General features: G+C 36.0%; 1 protein-coding gene across 4 annotated transcripts in view; it reads left to right on the top strand.

Annotated features, from left to right (window-relative positions):
- NRIP1 (nuclear receptor interacting protein 1) overlaps nt 1-24,927 on the top strand; it is an 89,524-nt gene that overhangs the window by 41,585 nt on the left and 23,012 nt on the right. For all 4 annotated transcript variants that reach the window (XM_055126719.1, XM_055126720.1, XM_055126722.1 and 1 more), the window contains exon 3: nt 1,415-1,536. The gene's annotated coding sequence lies outside the window, so the exon portion shown is untranslated. The remainder of the gene's footprint in view (nt 1-1,414; nt 1,537-24,927) is intronic.

Genomic DNA, 24,927 nt, shown 5'->3' with positions numbered 1-24,927 from the left:
AATTAGTGTTGTCATATGTATGTATATGCCTGTGAAACCATCGCCACAATTAAGATCATGCCCATTTCTTGCCTTGCTTCTATCACTGGGTAACCACTGTTTACCTCCCCACAGATTAATGTGCATTATCCATTCCCTTTTTTTTTTTTTACTTCTTGCATTCTGAAGAGTTCTTAAAAATGTATTCATATTGTTTACATCAGTGACAACCTTTTTTTTTTTTTTTTGCTGCATAGTAGTTGAGGGTGGAGGGGAAAGATTTTCCTAATTCTGTCTTTGTACACATGGTAGAAACTGGGTGAAATTGAGTAAGACACCAGACAGATGAATGTCAACACCTTAACTCCCTCTGCTAGAGATAAAGAATGTTGAATAGGGGAAGCTTAGTCCTCTGAGGTCACCTGAAAAGGCACCATAAACAAGGTCATGGGAGGTCTGGCAAAGGAAAGCAACAAGGACATGACTGTCTGCAGAGGCGTTTGTACCTTTCCTATGATGTTGAAAGAGGCTGGGTTTCCTACACTGAGGGAGCCTTATTTGCAAAGGGGAGATAGTCTTTAACATGTGTCAGTGTCTCACATATGGGCTACTTCCACAGCACTCAGAGACCTTCAAGATAATGCTCTGTGAGAGGCCTTTGGGGATGGGCGGGGCATGGAAGGGGAGGTAAATCTCATTCCCTTCCACTGGATACTCCATAGTTCATGCACTTATTGATAGCATTTGAGTTTCTGATTTTTGGCTCTTGAAACACCCGGATCTGGAGAGACAGTCAAGAGAGTTGGACACTTTTGCACTTCATGTGGCAGGCCTGGCTTCAGGTCTGTGGTCTGAACACTGCCCCAGTAGTAATCCCTGAAGACAGAGCCAGGCAGCCCTAAACAGAACCGGTGTTGCCCCAAAACAAAAAAGTGTAAAACTTATTTGAACTTTGGTGTGATAGTTTTTCTATGAACATACACAGTTGATACTTATTGCTAAACTTTGTGCTGGAAAGGTCGCATACGTAGTTTGGAACAAAGGTTAACCTTTTTTTAATAAAAGCACTAGCACTCTTTAATTTTGCTTTTCTTCCTATGGTAATATGGCTTTGGGACGATTTAGAAATTTTACATATTAGTTTGATAGAATTCTATAAGAAATTGAAATAAGTAACTCTAAACCTTTGCCTGGTTTATTTTTATAAAACATCTACTTTTATTTTTGAGTAGGTATATAATTTAGAAAGCAAATATTTAGTGCTCTTTAATGACTCTATTATTTATATTTCATTAATGATCCATAGTTCTCTGTCAAATGGTTACTTCAGTATTGAACAAGAAAAGTAACTAAGAAAGTTTTCAGAACTTTGCAAATGATGTTCTAAAATCTGGTTTGAAATAGGTGCAAACTCTCTTTTTTTTTTTCTCCTAAGATTCACACTACACTGAAGGAGTAGTGGGACATCTGAAGACACCAGATGACATCAGAGTTACATCTCAAAAGTTTTCTCAGTAGTCTTTCTCAGAAAGCAGAGTCAGAAGCTGCAGAATAATGGTGAGAATATTTCACCTGAGTTTTTATGATTTCATCATTGTGACTTTGATATATTTCAGAAAATTCTCTTTTAGTTATAGTTTATAATCACCAGATTTTTTTTTGTGGTTTATCAGCAAAGTATTTCATTAGGCACTGTGGTTTTATTCTTAAAAGATGAATAAAATATAATACTATAAAAAGCCTTATAGGAAAAGAATGAATATAGATTTTGAAAAAGTAATCAAGTAGAAGAGAGCAAATACCATAGAAAAACAAAAAATAGTCAAGGTTTCAAAGGTATGTGTCTTTCCTTCTGGAGAAAGGGATTGAGAAACTTGAGTAGTATTAATGTCAATGATAATTCGTTTTTAAAAAAAGTAGACATTAATACAAAACCTCAAACCACAAACAGCAGTCTGATTTCAGATAAAAAGTTAATTATTATTTTGAGGAAAAATAGAAGTGCGGTTATTGAGAGTTTATTATAATCTAGTGAATGATTACTTTTTTAATTATATAAAATGGTTACCTCTTACCAGACAAATAGTATATTAGCATTTCTGAGAAATGATAAAATAATCTGATTAAATTAACACAAGTAGGTGGTAAGTGTGACAAAAGAGATGAGTGAGTGATTAATTCTACTTGGATTAACACTCCTGTTTTCTAGTATAGCTACAACCTAAATGAATTTGTCATGTCTTAAGCTCGTGGAGCTTGTGCCACTTATTCCTGGGCAGGTTCACTTCCAGTAAACTGAGAGAAGGCACCTTGATTGATTATTGTGCCCAACATCAGTTTTGAACAGGTCATTATTAATCTGCTGGTTGAAAGCAGAAGGGAGGATAACAGGTAGAGTGTCCTAAAAATTTAAAACATTCCCGTGGGCCGTGATGTTTCAAATGGGGGAATGGCACCATTGAGCCAATGTTTTTATATGTAAGCAAAATGTATTTAACACTGCTGTAATGATATTAACTCCTAATTCTTTTTTTATTTTTTATAAAAATCTATTTGGAATATATGCAGAAAATATAATGCTGAAGTTTTTTTTTAACTCTACTTATATTTTAAATTCACTGTTTATTCTTTCCTGTAAGTTGAGCAAATAAATCTTTAACCATTATATTGATTAAAGAACTTTCAGTTGTTCGGAATTAATATTTTGCGCTAGTCATTCTTCACATTCATACAGTTTTTTTCTTCACATCGAGATTTTAAATTAACAAGACTTGGATTTGTACATACTCAAAGTTCTTTTATTTACAAATAATTATGTATTTGTTAAGACAAATATTCTGAAATTTGTGGGCTTTGGGGGACCATATGATATTCCAGGGATCAAAACTAATTTCACCTCATATAAGGGAAACACTTTATCCACTGTACTGTCACTCCCCATTTGCATTTATGTTAAAATATTTTGAAATTTAAAAGAATTGGTTAAGTGTGTGTTTTCCAAAATGATTTCTTTAGAATAGCCATGGTCAAATCAACTTTGAGACGGAGACATCTTTTCAGTAGGCCTTCCATTAGCCAGTAGATTTATTCTCTAGATGAGAGCTCTTGTATTCACATCAACAGACTATTGTTCTGTAGAATTCACTTGAAGACTAATAAATTTTGCCATATTTTGTTATATATTCTATGTCATATTGGTACACTCTGGAAAGAGCAGTGTTAATTTTTAAATATAGTAAAGTCCTTTTTTAAGGAACGATCAAAGAATATTTTTGAAGGAAAATATTTGATTCATTAAATATTATAAAATATATAAAGCATAGCATGACATATCTCATTTATTATTTGCTTGGGGGTTGGGGGGGCAGGTAGGAGGGATTGTTTTTGTTTTTGTGTTTTTGGTGTGAGTGCCAAAATATTCAGGGCTTACATTACACCTGGCTCTGCGCAGGAATTAATCCTGGCAGTTTCTCAAGGGGACCATATGTGGTGCTGGTTTCAAACCGGGTTAGCCACATGCAACACAAGCACCTTAACTCCTATAATAGCTACCTCTCCTTCCCCAAAGCATAAAATGTTTATAAAGCTGATTGTCTTAGGCTAGAGTTTCTCTTACCCTCTTGTTAATTCTGTTTTGAAAGACATAATCGTCCTACGTAACTGGCACTGTTGTCCCGTTGTTCATCGATTTGCTTGAGCAGGCACCAGTAACGTCTCCATTGTGGACTTGCTGTTACTGTTTTTGGTATATCTAATATGCCACGGGTAGCTTGCCAGGCTCTGCCGTGCAGGCGGGATACTCTCGGTCGCTTGCTCTGCTATCTTAGAGGGACGGAGGGATCCAACCCAGGTCGGTCACGTTCAAGGCAAACGCCCTACCCACTATGCTATTGTTCCAGTCCTCCTATGTAACTAACAAGATAAAATAGGATTCCATATATATTCTGTGCTTCTTAGTATGTTAAATTAGCCAACTAACTTTAAACAATAATATAAAACCCAGCAAACACCTTGGGTAGAATTAAATCATTAATTATGAATCAATTGAACTTAAAATTTTCATAAATTTCTAACTGGTTCTTAGACATTTTAGTTTTATTATTACGCATCAACACATCTTAGTTTTAATTCTTATACTGGATACAGAGAGATATATCTTATTAAAAGCTGAAAATGACTGGTGATTCAGTTGTTTCTAATGACAGGGTTACCATATTAGTAAAATAGTCCAGGTGAAAAGCCTTCCCACCTCCCCTCCAAAAAAATGCTTTAAAGTAATGTGTATTCAGTTATTTTTTTCAGTTATTTTTTAAAACTTACTGACTTTTTAAAAATTTGGGCCCCACATCCATTGGTGCCTGGGGCTTACTACTTGGCTCAGCAGGGGATCACTCTTGGCGGAGACTCTGGGGTTGTATGTGATTGGACCCTGAGTCGGTTGCGTGCAAGGCCAGCACCTTACCTGCTGTACTAGTGCTCTGGCCCTAATGTGTCTAATTTAAAAAAATAATACTTTGAAAAAGTATTTAAACTTATAGACATGTTTTCAATATGTACATGATACTGCTAAAACCAGTTAATCCAGAATCTGCCTACGTACATGTAATTGGGATTAATTGCCAAAAACTAGCGTAGTTATTAGCTACTTTATAGTTTTCCTGGCTTCCTGAACAACAGGGCAAGAACATTGCTCAGCTCCAGTGAAGCACTGTGACTTTTCACCGTCTCTTGAATTCCCCTTCCTGTGACCGGCATCTTAGTGCAGAGTTCATTTCTCAGTTTAGCACTTGAGTTCATATGCTGTTTGAGCCTCTTTCTGAAGTCTCTACCTTAGTCTCTCAGAGTCACAGATATTCTGGAAATTGTTTGCTTGTGTTCTCTGATCAGACTAATTTATCAATCCCAGCAGCATAATTCCCAGAGAAAAGGTATAAGCCTTCTTTAATCAGGCCAATTTACCATTACATTGAGAAACAGTAGAATTAGCATTTTTCTGAATTTGGTGTCTTTAAAGAATTGATTTTTCTTAAGCCTTTTACTTAGTACCTTAATTGATATAACCAACATCTTTGAGAAGAAAATTCCCAGTATGCCTCCATATCAACTTAGGTTTTTTCTTTATGATGAAATACTTCAAATGAAATAATTTAAAAAGTTTTAAAATGTTGACCAAAGTATCAATTCATTTTCTCACTTATATAAACCCTGATCTTTTTCAGTATGTTAAGTATAGTGACCCTGATATTCACTCTCCAGTTTTGTTGCTCCAGTCATAAATTAATTAATACTAATCAGTTTATTAAGCATTTTATGTGTATAAGTATAATTTCCCCAATTCTGTGCTTTTATTCTGTATTTTAAATATTTTATTGCATTTTTGAGAAAGTTATCTACAACAGATTGTAAATTAAGAAAAAAAGCATGCAGATTATAAGCCCAAATCTTTTTTTTTTTTTTTTTTTTTTTTTGCTTTTTGGGTCACACCTGGCGACGATGCACAGGGATTACTCCTGGCTCTGCACTCAGGAACCACCCCTGGCGGTGCTCAGGGGACCATATGGGATGCTGGGAATCGAACTCGGGTCGGCCGCGTGCAAGGCAAACGCCCTACCCGCTGTGCTATTGCTCCAGCCCCCTAAGCCCAAATCTTTAATCATTATACCAACAGGTAGAGAATTACTTTGTCAAACTTTATCGTTGTTTCCAATTATAGTTTCTGTTCTTTTAGTGTATTAAAATTTCTAGAACATACTGTTTTCTGCTGGGAAACATGCTTTCCCACTGGGACTGATTCTTCTTTCCTCTCGCCTAGAGGATACGTTTTTCCATGTAGCAAAGCCTTGATTGTAGCTGTAGGCAACAGAGCTCTGGAGTGCCTACAGTAAAAAATAGTTTGCCTGCCTTTTTTTTTTTTTTAAACCCCATGCCCAATTCAAGAATTCACTGTTTCCTGTTGTTCTCACTTGTGCATGTTTTCTCTCAACATAGTATTGTTGCCAAAGGCTGGTCCCAGGAAGGCATATAAGAAGGAATGGAAGAGGACCTAATGGGTTAGTTCCTTCTCATTGACAGCAGCTGCCCTGCCAGTCTGCTAAAGGCCGCCATCAAGCCACCTGGTGTGGCTTGAGCGCCTGACTCTGTCCCCCTAGAACCTGTGATTCAGGGCACCTATGGAACATGAATTGGGATGAAACTTTGCTCTTTTAGGTCAGAGAAGTAGGAAGCCAGAGGCCTTAGCCTATGTGTTCATAGAAGAAAGAACTTGAGGAGCCATATACGAAAAGCAGAAAGATTCACCAAGCATACACCCAAATTGTAGGTAGCACTCAAAGGTGGATGGATAGAGGCTGCTGGGTTTGGGCGTGAGTATTTTATATCTTAAGGTAAATGAGATTCAAAATAGTCATTACAATTTGGCTTGTCTTGGTGTGCTGGGATTGTACAAGTATGTTAGGATTACAAACTTGCTTATAAATCACGTCTATCATTAGTATCCGTAAAAACAGGGACCAGGGAAGCATTTGTAGTAATCCATACTTAGGTTTTAATGAAGGAAAAAGATGAAGTTACGGCCAGGGGTCTCTGCATTGGTTCCACTGGTACCTTTTGGAAACTATTTTAATCATTAGCTAGTAACAGGAAAATTGGCAAGAGTGTCAATTCTGGGCAATTCTATCCTCTTAGGGTATTTTTCCCTTTTAGACTGCCTCTCCAAACTTGGTATCTCATCATTGTGCTGTTTGATTATTTTTTTTCTGACAAGATTGTGAGCCTACTAAAGTTTATCATATAGTCATTCTTTACCTTATAACATCATCATCATCATCATCATCATCATCATCTTACCTTATAACATGTAGCAAAATATTTGTGAATTTTTTTACTAGTAGGATAGGTTTAGAATAGTTCTAAAAAAATGGGAAGATACTTTAATTTTTAAATAAAGTACCTTCTTTTTTTTTTTATGGGTCACATCTGGCTATGCACAGGGGTTATGCTTGGCTCTGCACTCAGGAATTACTCCTAGCAGTGCTCAGGGGACCATATGAGACGCTGAGAATCAAACCCAGGTTGGCCACATGCAAGGCAAAAGCCCTACCGCTGTACCGCTGTGCTATCACTCCAGCCCCAGTACTGTTTTTTTTTTTTTTTATGGTGGTTGGGTTTTTTTTTCTTTCCAATTAGTTCTCTGAGATATTTCTTCAGAGAGAACAGAATTTATCCCGAATAGTTACAGTACAAATACTTGAACCCAGAGACCTTATGCCCACAGAGATTTAACTGGGGTAGGCTGCATGCAAGGCAGAAGCCTTCACCCCTGTTATATCTCTATCCCCAGCCTCAGTTCTTGAAGTTACATGGTCACAGTGTCCTTATTTATAGTCTTAAATTATAGATGACATTAGAGAGCATTTATATTTGTTTTGTTTTTTTTTTCCCTTTGATGTCTGGGATTGAACTCAGGATCTCATGTGTGAAGTATGCACTCTCCGACGAAGCTGTGTTCCTACTGAAATGAGGTTATATTAGGGTCATAGAAATCACTATGTACCATAGCAGACATTGGAACTGAGAAAAAAAAAATCACTGAAAAAAAAATCGCTGGATTATACAAGGATGCATTCTCATTTACCATCATTGCAATGACACATGTCATATAGCCTCTGAGCAGTTCCACTGGGTTCTCATGAGAGAAAGACAAAAAAAGCAGGTTATAGTTTAGTAGTATGAAAATACTCTTGTCCTCATGTGCCTCCTGAATGATTCATGAAAACCCCGGAGATCCCTGAACCACATTTTGATAACAGCTTCCTTATAGGAATTTACTTATCTAGTAATTACTAATGGAATAATCCATAATTTTATTTCAGTAATATTTGAACCTAGCTTTTATGTTTGTGGATTAGTAAATTGTTGAGTTTTTTTTTTTTAAATATCTGCGAGACTTATCATATTACCTGCCCTTCTATTAGTGTCTAGACATAGAATGTGCTGGAACTTATTACTAGTGTTGGCTTGGCAGCTGTAAGACAGAGATGCTTACTCAAGGAGAAGTCATTTTATTTGTGGATACTCAGTAAGGTCATTCCTAGTTGTGCCCTGTCAGTAACCCTGGCCTTCAAGTGCTAGCCTTTTTTATGAGCAGTAAACCACCAAATATTTTTCATGTGACAATGATTCTTTAGTGGATTTGGGTGTTTGGTCCTTTTCATTATGATTGCAAAGTAGAGTTTCGTTCTTCTTTGAGGGAGTGAGAAGTCTTCCCTTCAAACTCTTTTCTTCTTCTCTCCTTTACTTGACCTTCTCCTCCGCTCGCCTCAACATGATCCCCGATGCTGGCTCTCCTTTTCTCAGAGTACAATCTGCTCTCTGGCAGATAGTTACTTGGCCCAAGTGACTCCTGTTCTTTTTCACTCTCTACCCTCTTTCCTTGGCTGATACTGTGTTAAATTTTTTCTGAGATCTTAAAGGCAGGACAGTCAGACACTTGAGTATTTGACGACTGTTCATATTACACGGGTACTAGATCTTCCCAGAGAGCTCTGGGAATGCATTGTTGTCTGGGAACTGCATGGGAATACCAAGATGGTTGCTGTTTCAGACTCCTTATTCAGATACAAGCTGTTAAGTATTCTCTTTACTCACTATCTTTTATTTTGTGATAGTTCTCTCGTATAAGCTGTTAGTTAGGGACTCATTATGAGTAATAAACTAGAAGCTCTCAGCTGTTAAAATGTTTGGACCTTTTCATTTAATTCTCTATTGGAAATGTAGTAGGTACTCAGTATATTTTCCTGGTTTAATTTTATCCTCATTACTGTTGATGAAACTTTTAGATCTAGCAGCTATATTATAGTTTAAGCAAGATACCAATCTCTTACAGCCAAAGGTAATATGCCCTCATAATCTTCTGAAATGGTACATGTTGTTTATTGTAACTTACTTGATATGCAATGAAAAAAAGTTTTGGGAATGTATAAAATATAGATATCCAATAAAATCTGACTGACTCTGGTAAATACTTTTATGGGAGTTCTTAATTTACTTGAAACTTGGAACAAATCATGTCAACCATAAACCTACTTGAGATAATCAGTCTTTCATTAAACAAATCTGCTATTTAAAATATCCTTTATTTTAACACTGTAGTATACAGACTACCTTTCAAATTTCTCAAAGCACTTTCATCTTCTCTGAAGTTTTATCAACTCCTGTGCCTCCTTATTTTGACCATTTTTTTCTATTAAGAAACAAAATTCAACAGTAAATTATTAAGATAATATGGTTCATTCAGTGTTTATGAATTGTGTAGCACCTTATTAAGCAAATAAACTCTGATGAGTTGTACAGAATGAAGGGCTTTATATAGGAAGCAGGGAATGAGACAAGAAAGATGAATTAGTAGTAAAAAATGGACTGGTGGCGTCAAGGTCATCTTCCTTTTGGGAAATACAGGGATCACTCAGAGACCTCACTAATACTGACCAGGTAAGTCCAGGTTGGCTGGTTTAAAATTTTATTTAGAGAGGTTGTAAGTTAGACATTAAGTTTTTCTTTGTGACGTGGTGCTGGCCATAGGTGACCCCATTAGGGGCCTGGTGTCTCTTCTTTCAAAGTTTCACTATTGCACTAATGCATTTTAGTTTGTTTCCTCCAAGCCCTCAACAACACTAAAATACATATTCTTGGTTTGGGTTTCATATGCGTTTAATCATACCATTGCCTGTTAGCCTGCCACTGCCCACCGATAAATGCCAATCTCTTCGAAGCGCTTTGTTTCCAATTGTATTTCCAACCAGAATCCCCAGTCATATTTGAGTCACCCCTTGCTGTCATACTCAGCTGTTTCCTACCTCTGGTTGTGATTTCTGTAGATTAGAGTGGCTGTCACTATTTTTCTTGATTAATCCTTAGTCAAGGATTACATATATGTATATAAAGGGAAATGTATATATATGTGTGTCTCATATATATATACATATATATGTATATATGTATGGGCTGGAACGATAGTGCAGCGGGTAGGGCATTTGCCTTGCACGGCTGATCTGGATTTGATTCCTCTGCCCCTCTCAGAGAGCCCGGCAAGCTACCAAGAGTATCTCTCCTGCACAGCAGGGCGTGGCAAGCTACCTGTGGCATATTTGATATACCAAAAATAGTAACAAGTCTCATAATGGAGACGTTACTGGTGCCCGCTTAAGAAAATTGATGAGCAACAGGATGTCAGTCACACACACACACACACACACACACACACACACACACACACATATGCCTCTCGGAGAACCTGGTAAGTTACCAAGAGTATCCCACCCGCAAGGAAGAGCCTGGCAAGCTCCCCGTGACATATTCGATATATCAAATTTAGTAACAGTAACAGGTCTTATTCCCCAGAAGCTAAAAAGAGCCTCCAATCTATTGGGAAAAACGAGTAAGGAGAGGTTGCTAAAATATCAGGGCTGGGACGAATGAAAACATTACTGGCGCCTGCTTGAGTAAATCAATGAACAACAAGATGACAGTGATACAGTAATAATCCTTAGTCATTTTTCAGTTGTCACTGACCACCTCCTAGCAATCATACATGTATGAACTGAAAATTCTAACTGCATGATCTGTATTTCTTAAGAACACTTTATAGCTTTTAGCTCTAGCATTGTAAGGGTGTAGAGGAAAGTGTCCCCTCCGCCTCTGAGTTGTTCTTGCACTGGCTGAACAAATAGATTGGTAAGACAAAAAGAATAAATTTAATGACAACCTATGGAGAATTTACATTTACATCCCTGCCAATTCTAGAGTGAGATAGCTAAGGGTTTTTATTTCTTAGTGCATGGTGTTTGGACCTTGGGTCTCTGTAAAGGGGATGGGGGTTCTACATGATGAAGAGAGGGTGACTCATAGGACAAAACCAGGTGCTCTGTATGTTTGTCTTGTTGTAAAGTGGTTTCACTAAGTAAAGGATTATTTCTGGAGTTAGCCCTAACTCAGGGTCATCTTCATTCTTTAAGGTAATCATAGTTTTTCTTAAAGCCCAGGGCGTAAACTGACCTTAGTTCTACATACTAGTTTGACCTATATTGGACAAAACTATGCTCTGGACTTTTGGGGGAGGCCTATCATTAACATTACATAAAATAAAGAAATCAAATGTAACATTCGTTTTCATATTAGATACTACACTTTACCCTTTTCCTGGCTCTGGTGGGCAAGAATGCTTGAATTCTAGTGAGCTTATAAAGTGTAGCTGTTACTCAGCATAACCTTATACTTACTAGTTATTTTTTTAAAAATTGTACCTGAGGTAGCATGGTTACATATATCAATAATGTTGATGTATTTATTATACAAAGTTACTGTATTTCCCTCTCCAAGGTGCCAAAGACCCTTACCACTAATTCTCCTGAGGTCACTTTTAATCCATCCCTTTTTCTTCCCACCAAAGACTATTTTTAAGAGAGCTTAATCTGCCATACTGAGTCTTAGAAATTGTATACCTTAATGCTAAGTATTCTTTACAATTTATCTTGATAATGCCTTACATCTGGCGGTTACCAGCTTCTTATAAATGGAAATGCACTGGCTTTAGAATATTGTCTTGAAATATTATAACTGTGTTTTTCCTCTATACTATTTCCTGAGAAATTGTACTACAAAATTAAACTTGGAGGGTATTGCCAGAAAGACTGACACTGTGCTGGCATTAATACATTCTCTCTTGGCCTGTGCTCTGGGAAACTACAACACAATGACAAATATCATACTGATTTTTTTTATAACACATCTGAGATTTCTTTATCTTATGTATACTCACTTTCACTAACCCATTTCACCCTCTTAACAGTGTTCCCATCCTGGTAGGAATGGAAATTTACCAAGCAGATGATGTCATTTTCTTTACCTATTGTCATTTTTGTAACATTTATGGAATTTGCATGAAGTTTATGATTCAACCAGCTAAAGCTTTATTTCTTAATAAAGAAAATTCTGTGTTAATGATCACATTCCCTTTTCTCTTTACCCTGTTAGTGATTGCCATTCTAAAAGACACAGATCTTTAAGTTTTACATTCATTACCCTAAAAGAAGGTCCAAAAATTTGACCTGAATTCTTTCAGAAGGGCAGTGGGAGGGTTTAGCTTCCCGGACTTATAGTTGCCCCATTCTTTGTGATTGCTTGCTTACATAATTTGTTATGAAAGAATGCTGTAGGTAAGCCATCTCTTCAGAATGCTTACATTGTGATCTATTCTGCTTGGGAAGGGTTAAGAGAAGACAACATCCTGTCAGAGACCTTGTTTTTAATTTTGCTTCTCACACTGGCACAGATCCTGCTAAGAGCAGCCCAGATTAGTTCCTAAAACCTTTGAAGAGATTTAAGATGTCCTTCAGCCAGTTTGAAGGTTTTTGTCTTGCAAATCCAGTACAAGGGCGCCTGCAGGCATCTCGACCCTTGCTGTGCTGCTGATGCAGCTCAAGGTCACACTAACCCGCCCTGTGACATTCAACAACAACAAAAAATTATGCAGTGAAACTGCTTCAGCATTCAGCCAACCAACAACTTCCTTTACTAAGGAACTGGAAAAAGAAAAAAACTCCTTCCCCCCTCTTTTTCTTTTTCTTTCTTTTTTGGGGGGAGGAGGGGTATGGGGGTGTTCTGTGAATTTTTGCTGTAGGAAATAATCCCGGATTTCTGGTGTGTGTGATGACAAGGTCATTTCTTAATTAGAACACATGTAAAGAACAAAGCTAAATGGCTTCAAAACAGCTTTGTAGTTGATGGAGAGGATTTAAATTATTTAAAGAGATAGTCACCCATGTATGATGGAAGCTGAATTCTAAAGGCATTAACTCCTTCATTCCTTTCTAGTTGACATTTCTTTCTTTGATTTCTGATGTCTGACCTTAGAGGGTTGCTTTCTGAACTTACAAAAAATTTATAAATACTCACCCTTTTTTTTTTTTAAAAGAGTGAAATGAGATTTATATATCAAATTCCTGGATCAACTTTTAACAAAGGCCTTTTTTCCCCATTATATTTATCTCCTAGGAATTTTATCACATGGTATGAGTTAGAAACTAAAAATTATAAACTTTTCCTTCTGGAAAATGGGATTAAGAAAATGTTAAAGGAGGATAAGTAAATTGCTTTCTCGTTGTCTTTTTCCTTCTTTAATCATATGTGATTTTGAGTTCTAATTCAGAAATTTCCCCATGTTCTTTAGAAATTATAGCATGAGTCATTGAGGTTTATCAACTTGCAGGTATTTGGTGCAGGAAGATAGATCCTTTTTCGAAAAACAGGTGCAACTTTAGTTTAAAGTGAACTTTTCACAGTTATTTCTAAACATAAAATTTTTTTTAGACATTGTGAAACCAAAGCCCAAGACCCTACACACTTCATGGCCAGTTTGAATTCCCTCACCTTTATTCATTTATTCTTTATTTCTTCATTTTATTCTTGTTTCATTGTCTGGAATTACTACCAAAGACATTAAGGGAATAATGTTAAAATGAATAAGCTTTGTAAAATTGAGACTGAATATATCACCATTGTAGGACTAAAGGGAAATAATTTAAAATAGTAATTTTATAATTGGTTATTTGTTTACATATATACTACATAGAACCATACATTGCAGTTATTTCCTTATACACACAATCACTTCCTGAAGAGTTCACCATTGTATTAGCATAATAGGTTAATTCAACCCAGTTGTTTTCTTAAAGAGATGTTACTCTGTGTGACTTAAGTAGAAGCCACGCAAGTGCTTTAAGAGGATAGTATTGTGTGATCATCTTAACTAATATTTTGTGTTTTGTGGACTGCCTTTTAAAAAATTTAGTTTGAGGGAATGCGTGATTAGTTGTATGAGGAGCAAGTTACAATAGGCTTATTATTTCAATTTTTTTTCCTGTCAAGAAACAACTTAGGTGCTTCATTAAATGAAAAATGGTGTGTGTACTCTTAGGTATGAGTATTTTAAAGGATTTTAAGTTTGCGAAAGAGAAGTGCTGGAGGGAAAGTCTATATGCAAGGAAATGGTTAGTGTATGATTCTGTACATCCCTGCCCTTGCCTGGAGTCTGCTTTGCCCTGTGTCATGTATGACCCATGCTCACCTGCTACTAATTTCTAATTTACTGCCCTAATTCATCGATTTGTTATCACTAATTGTTCTTCATTTACTTTTGTGTAGTTTCCAGTACCTAAAGGGTTGAAAGGTTGCTGTAATTGGCACCCGCAGCTGCTCTTTCTTTTGACAAGGGATAATTTTGCAGCCTATGCTTTGTGTGACAGCTGCCTAATTGGGCATTCTCCCCTTGTAGCAAGCCTGCCTCCTCCAGCCTCCCTGCTGACAAATGGTGGTGGATTATAGATGAGGACACACTGACCCATTCGACCTTGCTGAGACAGCGGGAGGGGCCTCCTGCTACTTGAGGGAAGCTTTAGGTCATTTAGAGGACAAGGTCATGAGCCAGGTGGGGAAATGACATGATATCACATGACAGTAGCCTGATGACATGGTCAGCATGTCAAGGACAATTGCATTGGTATTGATTAAACATTATTGCAATACTTCATTGAAGAGCCTAGTATTTCTTAATTGTTCATGCTGATATTTTTAAAGGAAAAGTACAAAATAATGCATGCACCTCAGCAGTTATTAAAGCAGTTTTGATATGAAAGTAGAGCTGGTTTTGTCAAACTCCTCATAAGTTTCTCAAGTTATCTGGAGTATTTTCTTATTGATTGCTTTGTTTTGTGGGTCCTTAACTACTAGCACTTTTCTTGAGCTATTTGAAAATGAAGATGGGTTCATTAAAATGAGATAATGCATGTTGTTAAAAAATATTTTATTTCTGCCATAGCCATATCACCATATTCAATGATAGGCATACCTTTTCATATTTTTAATAAAAGAAAGTAAGTGAAACTTGAGTGAAAGACATCTACATATACATATACAGGAGATCAAGTATTACCACTATGCTAGCATAGTTATAAAGTGTTAAGGATGTTTCGTCTAATCATTTTTGAAGTCCCAATGTTTTGTAAGTAGTTTAGGATTATATTTAATCTAAAAACTTGAATATAGATGGAAATCTTTTGAACTTTTTTTGTTACTGGTTATACACAAGCTTCTCTGCAAGAAGTGGACTTAAGCAAGTATGATACATTTTTTGGTAAAATTCTTAACATCTTGCTCATTCTATTAACCCTATGTTTATACTTAAAAGCACAAGTTCATGCCAACTGTTAGATAGTCTGATTTGAGTTCACACCTTACTTCTTAGGACAGTCACCATTAAAACAGATAATTGTCCTTATTCTCCTTTCCAGAAAGACATAATTTTTGTTGGATACTATTTGTACTAGTTCTCAATTCAACAGGATGTAACTTTATATTCCAGAGATTAAAAAAAAACAACTATTAATGATAAAATGTGATGGATTACTTCACTAAAGTATTTGTATTTTCATGGGTTGTGTGTGTATGTGTGTGTGTATCTGTGTGTGTGTCTGTGTGTGAGTGTGTCTGTGTGTGTTTAATTTTGGCTGCGCTCTGAATGTGTTTAGCTGCTCTCAAACCCTGACTCAAGCTTGGTGGAGGTTTAATCCTGTGCCCTTGTACACGTAGACTTGATTAGTAGTTGTGGTTATCTCAGCAGAAGATATACCGCCCTCCTTCTTGTATTGGTCGGGACCCGGGCATTGGGGAGTCAAGGCAAAGGAGAGAGAAAAGAGATTTTACATTAGTATTCTATGAAAGCCTTACTGTCTGCAGAACAAATTGATTGCTCCGGTATACCTGTGCTTGGCACCACTGCTGTGAAAGAAAGGTAGGGTTGTAATCTGTTTTATTGTATTACATATTGTGACACTCTAGGAATATTTAACATGCACTCTTTCTATGACACGTGCTATAAGTCTAAGTAAAGAAAATGCAAATAAATGAATGCAAAGTATGCAAGAGCAATGGGCTACAGCTTTGTTTACTTCAGTCCTTGAGAGTTCATTTGAATAAGAAAATTTTGCTGAAAGGGAACATAACCTGATTGATAACGCAACCCTTTAATGTGTTCTGAGGCACTAATCTGCTTCACTGCTTGAAATGTGTCAGGCAGAGATGAAATTCAAGCTAATGTAAGATTTTAACCACAAGATGAATGGGAGAAGTCATGGAGGTTGTAATAGAACTAATTAGTTAGCAAATGATTTTTAATTATTTTCCAGTTCATTATATTGTTCAAAGTCCTACCTAACATGGTACAGTGAATAAGAAAAAGATTTTTATTTAAAAATGAAAGATAGCTGTCTTAGATTATATTAAAGAAATGTTTTCCTTATTTTATAATTCGAGTTTTATTTTTATCAACACTTAGGGTTTATTGTGAGAAAGGAAATAGCATCATTTCTTCTAGGTCCTTTTTTTGGTGTGGCTTTCAGATGGAGATTTGTAATGCATAGTTTAGGATTGTGTGGTATAATTAAATAAATGTTTTAAATATTTTACAAAATGATTTTAATATCTGCTGCTATTGAGATTTGACCTTTGCCATTTTCAGGTATTCTTGAAATGTGGTCATAGTTGGACTTTTTTAAGATTATGTATAATTCTTTACAATGAAGGGAGACGAGGAAAAATTCCTCCTGTCCAAACCTCTTGGCACATGTGAACTGCAAGTGCCCTTTGCCTCCTCTTTCTCCATGCTGATCCTTTGATTGTAATCCAGTACCAGTTGACTTAGAAAGGAAGTAAAATAGCTGACTGAAGAAGCTGAAGTTATTTCCTATTTTTCCATGTTAATGAAATTAATACATAACTTCACCTTTCCTAAATAACATTAGTCTTTAGATATGTAAACAATTTCCCTCCATTTATTAGCTACACATTGTGAAGCTATCCTGCAACCTGCCAAAGAGATCAGGTATAATTAGAGCCCGAGAACACTGATGGGTCTTCTTTGCTCCCAGAAATGTTTACAGAAAATTGGTAAATAGATCAAAGTTTTTGGTAAATAACAAATAAAAAACTGAATTCTGATATAACAATAGATTATATGAGATAATCAGAAAAGAAAGTGTTTACAAAGCATTTTTTAACTTAGTAAAATGAAGACTTTTCAGTTGAATATTAAGTACTCAAAATTATTAGTACTGCATTCTTTTATACTTACTTTTAAGAAAGCTTTTTTTTAATTAAAAAATGTAAATTGAGAAAAAGTAAACTGTCAAACTTAGGAGTCATATATATGTTTAGGATAAACATGTTCTAATTATTTTTTAGTTTTAAATTTTAGAATTTCCTTTCACTTTTAGAAAATCTTGATATCTTTCACCTTTCAAAAGAAATGTAAAACATGCTTATGTTTAATCAACTCAGAATAGGATAGAATACCAAGTTGAGAAAAATAATATTTATGTTTTATTATTGCTATTGTCTTCATTGTTCCTTTTTGTACCAAAGTATCCATAATGCTTAACACATCACCTGGTGGAAAACTGCTTAACAAATGGTCAAATGAAGTACTCAATTCAACCCTGCTTCCCAGAACACACTTTAAAAAACATATTTTGTCTATTTACAGATTTGTTTTCTGCTGTATACTCAGGGTTTTGAGCATCTTCTGGAAGTATATTCAGCGCATAATAAAAAAATAGAGATTCAGATTTGAGAACCAACTTATGAGCCATCATTTTTCAGAGTAGTCCAAATATCTAACTTTATTAAACTGTTCTTCCTGAATACACAGAGAAATATGTATAGAGAAACATGTTTAACATATTTCACTATGAATTGCCTCCTTTTTTTTTCTTCACAACCCACTATGATGTTGAATTGTTTGGGGTGTGAAATTTCTTTCTTACTCATTTTTTTTAATTCTAGGTGTATTATACTTATTAACTAATACCAAAAATTATTTTGAACATCCAAGGAATCTGCATGTTAACTTTTAGAGAGATCTAGGGACATCATATCTCTGGAGAAAAAAAATTGACTAATTATTGAATAGACCTGTTCATTTAGGCCAGGAAATTCACTCATTAGTATAGCTTTAAATATATAGATCACAATTCTCAAATTGAGTTGATAAGCAGATGTTTTTATAGTTTATTATGGGATTTGGAGTAGAGTCTGAAAAGTAGGACCTTAGAAATCTGCTAATACAAATAATACTTTTAACAGATAATAATACTGGCCTTTAGAACAGTTGCTACTTGCCCACTGTTATTAAACTAAAAACAAAGCTGAGGCTAAAACACCTAGTACCTAGCCTGTAAAAACTGATAATTTTTCATGATACCAACTTTTCCCAATTTTATTCTTCTAGAAGAATGAGTGCTATATTGATAGTAGTTAAATATTATGCATGTAGTCATAATAAAATTTCATTACTATGTAGAATATAAATTAACTTGGCTTGCAGTGATGGACACACACGGACACACATTTTGTTGTAAATTGCTTTCTAGGATTGTCAACCCAATGTATCTTTATATCAGAATGATAAAATATTTGGCATCACTAAGAAATTTAAAACAATATAAGCCTTATATAAAATCAGTGTACATTAGAATAAATTCATAAATAGTACAATCATATGTACACTGTTGTCTGTTAATATTTTATCATATTTTAAAATAATATAGTCATAGATAAGCAAGAAGGTGAGCAGTCATCTGAGACTTTTACCAGGTAGGGACCTACAAATATCATACTGGCCAGTCATAGCTTCCTTCAAGCATAAATAAATGCTAAGATTAGACTGCAGGAGGTGAAGTTAGGGTTTGTAGATAGATCCCAGAAATGCAAGTCAGATGGGGTTTCAGCCCCACTCATAGATCTCTGCCCAACAAGACTACACTTGTCTTCATTCATCCAAGCTGAGACTCATGGCTAACTTTTAATTACACTGAAAATATGAGCAAAGAACTTGAGACACTGTCAAAATATCATACTGACTTGGTATTCAGCAGGAGAAGTAGTAGGCAGTGGAGGTATCATTTGTGGAGTAACATTTCTCATATTCAAATTTAATTTTATGTGAAGGCACCAAGTCACATGAATTGCAGTAAATGGTTTCTAAGTCTTTCCCCTCCCACTAATGGAGGTAAAAATCTTTGGATCTAATTTTTTGGCTCAACAGTTAAGCAGAGTAGAGAGTATATGTGCGTTATTTAGCCCCTCTACACCTCCGGTCCATCTAGGGATATAATAAGATCTATAACTTTAATTTATTATAAAGATTAAATGAGAAGACTCATCTGTGGTGCTTAGTCACTATATATAATCATTGTGGTTTTCATGTCTGAGTATATTAGACATCCATACCCTTTGTGGATATACTCCTTATACCACCATTAATAATACAGCTTGACTAGGGTATTGTAATTTGATGTAATGGAGCTACTTGGGCATTTCAAAATGAATGGTGCAGTTTTCCTTTTTTTTTATTTTTAAATGTACAAACATCATGAGGCTATCAATGATTGAACTCTTTTTACTTGTTCATCTAGTCTTAAACCTCAAAAAATAATCTCTAACTTGAGTAATATGATTTCCTCTCCAAAGTACATGCTCTTTCTCTCTAGAAGTGACATGGTTTTTATTTGTACTTACCTTATTAAAATAGTTAATGTTGTCCATCATTTTCAGTGACCCATTTTTCAAATAACATTATAGAATGTCTGAGTATTTTGATCACGTTTTGGAATTATACTAAATAATTTGAAATGAGAAGCCAGAGCAGATAAAGGTAAAGTTCAATCAACTTGTTTAAATCTTAGCCAAAAGTTCAGCTTTCTTTCAGGTGGTACTTATAGTTTACAGCCATGACTATTCTCTCTTTTTATTAGATATTATTTACCAGTCATAGGCTTTTGTAGATCTTAAGAGACTAGGGTTGATTTGAGTTTACAAATGAGACTATCAAATGACAGTTAATACATTTCTTTCCTGGAAGGCACAAAAAAGAGGAGGGAAATACTAGGAATGTCTTAAAAAAATGATTTGATTTGTGTTTACAGTTTTACATTTTCATTACATAGCAGTTGTAATTTAAATGAAATTATTTTAAATTTTTTATCTTTATAAAAGTGAAGTTACTTGAAAATTAAAACTTCTTATATCTTGTAAGCATGTTAAATTGGCTTACATAGGATTGAAGTATTGTAGTTTTTCTGCTTCCAGTTTTTTTAAGTATTGTGTATGAAATTAAGTGGGTAGTGAGAAACAAAGACTACAGACATTCACTTTTTCAACAGAAGTTATTGTCTGTAGCACTGTAGTAATGTAGCACTATCGTCCTCTTGTTCATCGATTTGCTTGAGCGGGCACCAGTAATGTCTCCATTGTGGGACTTGTTACTGTTTTTGGCGTATCTAATACGCCAAGGGTAGCTTGCCAGGCTCTGCTGTGCTGGCGGGATACTCTCGGTAGCTTGCTGGGCTCTCTGAGAGGGACAGAGGAATCAAACCCGGATGGGCCATGTGCAAAGCAAACACCCTACTCACTGTGCTATCGAACCAGCCTCAAGAAAAGTAAGCAAGCCAAAAAAAGCGGGGAGGTGCAAAGAAGTAGCTATGAGAAGAAGGAAGGTAAAAGAATACCTCTGAGAAGAGCTTTTCAGGGAACCTCACAGAAAGAGATTTGAAGGCGAGGAAAGAATTATCTGTTATCAAATCAGAGAAATACTGTGATTCTGTATGAGTCATGCTGTCCAGTGAGAAAGCTGGGAATCCACATCTAACTGGTCTGAATCATTACCATAGTACTTGAACAATTTAATTAAATATATTTCAACTTAAATTTGACTTAAAACTTAAAGATTTTGCTACAAAAAATTCCAAAATTACATTTGTGGTTCCTAGCAGATTTTTGTTGGACAGTTGAATAGTATGCAATAAGTAAGGGAGTAATAATGAGATGTAATTATTTAGATCCACTTTATCTAGATTATGCGGTGCCTTGTTGATTGTTTGAAGAAGAATTCAGACTTTATTTGGAGTGAAATAGAAAATTATTATAAGGTATTAGTGAAGGGGATTTAGCTCTTACAAAGAGCAATGGCTAAAATGTAAAAATTGTTTTGGGGCCGCCGTTGTTAATCCAGTATTTATACATATAGCACAAACTACTTAACAATGATATAATGTTATAATATTGTCTTTAATAATCTGTGAATTTCAAAAGTGTTGTTTGTTGGATTTTCCCATGCTATGGGTGCAGGCATTACAGATATTAATTATAATCACTATCATACATAGAGATTTGTGGAAATTGTAGTACTTTAAAATCATTTGGGGTTTTGAAGACTTTCAAGATTTTTAATAAGTTTGACACTGACAATTTTAATATTTTGGAGATCAGATAACTATTTGACCATTTGATAGAAGCTGTCCATATCACATACCTCAGACCTATTGCATCCTTTTCACAGCCTTGCATCCAAAAGTGAAGAAATATCATTCTGTACTATTTCCACTCTCTCAGCTATTCTCTGTAGTGAAGATTGAGAAGTTATTCCTATCTTAAAAGTAAAGAAACTAGAGGCTAACTGTAATTGACCCATCTCCAAGAATATATCGAAATTGAGAGGCCATATGCTAAAAATCAGATTTTCTCATTATATGTTGTTATTTCCTTTTATCAGTACCTCATTTTATAGAAAGGTTATCTGGGGTGTAGAGAGAAATGTGCAAGGCAGAGACAGACAGGAGCAGGCGCATGTGTGCAGGAGTACAAAAATGTGACTAAGATTTGACATTTGTTTTATTTGATTTGAAATGTACTGCAATATATGTATATAATTTGTATAGAGTTGGAATACTTCTTTATCTTTTCACTGTTGGTGCTTCTACGCTGGTGGGCACTTTTTGAAATATATTTCCTAATATAGAAGAATGTAGGGTGCAGTATAGTTAATTTTTTTTGGCTTTTGAATGAAAAATAAAATTTCTTTGCTAGAGGGTCTGCTTTCAGTTACAAGTAATTAAAAGATACCAGATATAGTGCCAAGTGCTTTGCATGTTTTTTAATATTAAATCTTCGTTATGACACTGTTATAAATACGTAACATTATCCCCCAGAATATAAGAAAAAGTAATATTAGTATATTAATTAAAGTTCAGAGTTGAGGGTCAGAGAGATAGAACATCTATCTAGTAAGGTCTCTTTTGAGTCCTCTGCTTTTAAATGAGAAAACTGAGGCACAAAGAAGTTTGCTTGGGTTTTTGCTCCCTTTAGTATCCCTCTCCTAGCTGCAGAATTCCAAGAGTGGTCTACATGAGCAGCTATAGCATTGTCTTCCTGTGAATTCCTCCCAGGTGCTGCTCATCTCATTGGAAAAGGTGTTTTACATAATATGCAAGAAGGATTGAGTGAAGAGTTAAAGAACTGTAGTAGTGGAACATTCGCCTCTTTTTTCTGGTTTATTCCTCCATGGAATAGTTATTATTTCCAATCCCTTTCTTAGGGCAATTGTTGAAACCTTTTGGACCAAGACTGTAATCTAGGACCAAGCACCACCAATGTTTATTTAAGCATTGGAGACAGGTGGAAACCCAGTAGTTTATTGAGGAAACGCAGAGAAACACCTGGAGTACCCAGGCATAGGCTGGCCTTGCCTGACCCGGGAGCGCCCTGCTTCCTATATTCCTTAACTTTGACTCCAGGGACGCCAGGTGTGATGCTGCTACGATCAGATGTTATTCCCATTTCACGTTAGAAATAGGGATATATTTTGTTAGAGATGAGAGTAGTAAGTTGAGCTCCTTGTTTATTAATTTGCTCCCTAGCTCTCTGAGCGAGATCTAGTCTTCATTTGCCTGTCAATTTTAACATAACCCATCCTACTACCCTTTGTGCTCTGTTTCCCTTTTGGATTTCATTTTCTACATCTGCTCATACATATAACCAGTGTCTCATAAAATTTTACCACCTCTTATCTGGTTCCTGTTGTAACTCTTGGCTTCTAACCTTACACTCTTCTAATTAATATGCCTAGTACCCAGATTGTGTATTGGATAAAGACATTCCCTCTAAAACCTTTTCTTTCATCCTTCCAGTCCCAAGGCCTTGAACCTTGGTCAAGGCTTGTCATCTAGGACAACCCATCATTATCAGGGACAACCCTAATCTGAACTGCAGTTTGCATTAGTGCTTGCATTTCTCAAAGACAAATTCTCCATCCTTCCTCTCTGTACAGTCCTCAGCATGAAGAATGTATTCTTTATGTCAGTTTCTGAGCGTTCATAGTTATGGGCATCGTCAACGTTCATGAATATGATGTGTGCATTTTGAACATGGAACAAATGGAGAGTGAGTGAATGACTTGAGAAGTGGGTAGAGACAGAGGGAGGCCAGAAAGGGGTTGGGAGCTGGGGGGTAGAGGGTGGAGGAAGTCCGAGTTCTTTTTTTTTTTTTTTTCCTTTTTGGGTCACACCTGGAAATGTGCAGAGGTTATTCCTGGCAGTGCTCAGAGGATCATATGGGATGCTGAGAATTGAACCCAGGATGGCCACATGCAAGACAAATGCCCTACACACTGTGCTATCCCTGCAGCTCCCAAAAGCCAGCTTCTTTAAGCTCCAGCAGCTCTTGAGTCTTCCCTCAGCCAGCAGACCCTAGATCATGATTTGAGCCCATGTGATGAGTACGACCTTAATCAGAGGTCTGAAGGTGTGCACTGGATTTCAGTACCTGAGGATTGTTAGCCAACTGACAAAGTAAGCAAGGAAAGTAAACAAGGAAATAAGCTGCCTGTATCATGTATCTTTATTTTTGATTGGAAGGAAAACTCATTTTATTTTCCATGTAAAAAAAGTTTCTCTCCACACATACACATCTCAACACACATATTCATCTGTTGAGTAACTTGTTCAACTGCTTGTCAATATGAAAAGGAGCGATTTATCAACTTTCAAATTTTTATAGAGTATAGGGGAAGTGATAAAACGAATTAAACTGTAAAGTTCTTCAACATCAGTAAGTTTCACACAGCTGCAGGGATAACTTGACGAAAGGACATGTTCAGCCAGATGGCCTGTGCTGGCCTTCTTCCCATTCCTGCAAAAGATATGTTATTCGCTCCCAGGGTAGCTCAGGGAAAGAGCTGATTATGGAATTAAAACTACCAATGTCCAATTAACCCCTGTTTTGGTCAATGTTTCCTACGCAGTTTGGATAATTGGCATACTTTAGTTCCATCAAGGGAGGCAGCTGGTTTATTGGTTAGTTCAGGCTCCTGGGAATAAGAAATCTGAAACTGTTTTCAACTCTGCCCCTACAAACTCCAGGTATGACCTTGGACATCATGTTTACGTTTTAGCTTTCTGCATTAGAAAACAGGGATATACAGACACTGGTTTTAGGATACACATGAGATATGGGGTAGAGGTACTGTAGGAAAAATAAGGGGAAAACATGTGGTTCACAGAGGTCTTTTGAACCATGAATTCAAAGTTGCAGTTTGTCTTACACAGTATTACTATCATATCTTTGGAATGCTGTGATTGCAGAGAACACAAGTTTGCTCAACTAAACTCAACAGGCTTGGGAAGTGGGCAAAAGAGGAGAGCACAGCTAGAAGTATGCAGGGCGCTCTTCACGGATCCCAGTGATAAGAGTGCATCACACCCCCCGTGAAACTGGAATTTCAGCAACTTCTTGTTTGCTTCACCTTTTTTTTAAATCCCCATCCATTATTTATACTTCTCTTTGTGTGCCTCCTTCAATCATTCAGAATTTATAAAATAAGGTTTCATTAAAACAGCCCAAATAAATGAAAATTTTCACTCATAAACTTGAAATCCCAAGAAAGGAAATGAATTGGTCCAGTTAAGTCAGGTTTCCAGTGCTGGTCCATTTGCCTGAGTCAGGTAGTCAGATCTTTAAAAAGTCTAGGGAATGGGACCAGAGTGATAGTACAGTGGGTAGGGCGTT

The sequence above is a fragment of the Sorex araneus genome, chromosome 2, assembly GCF_027595985.1.
Source record: "Sorex araneus isolate mSorAra2 chromosome 2, mSorAra2.pri, whole genome shotgun sequence".
Taxonomy (NCBI): Eukaryota; Metazoa; Chordata; class Mammalia; order Eulipotyphla; family Soricidae; genus Sorex; species Sorex araneus.
The sequence above is the reverse complement of the archived record's forward strand: the minus strand, read 5'-3'. Positions and strand labels throughout refer to the sequence as shown.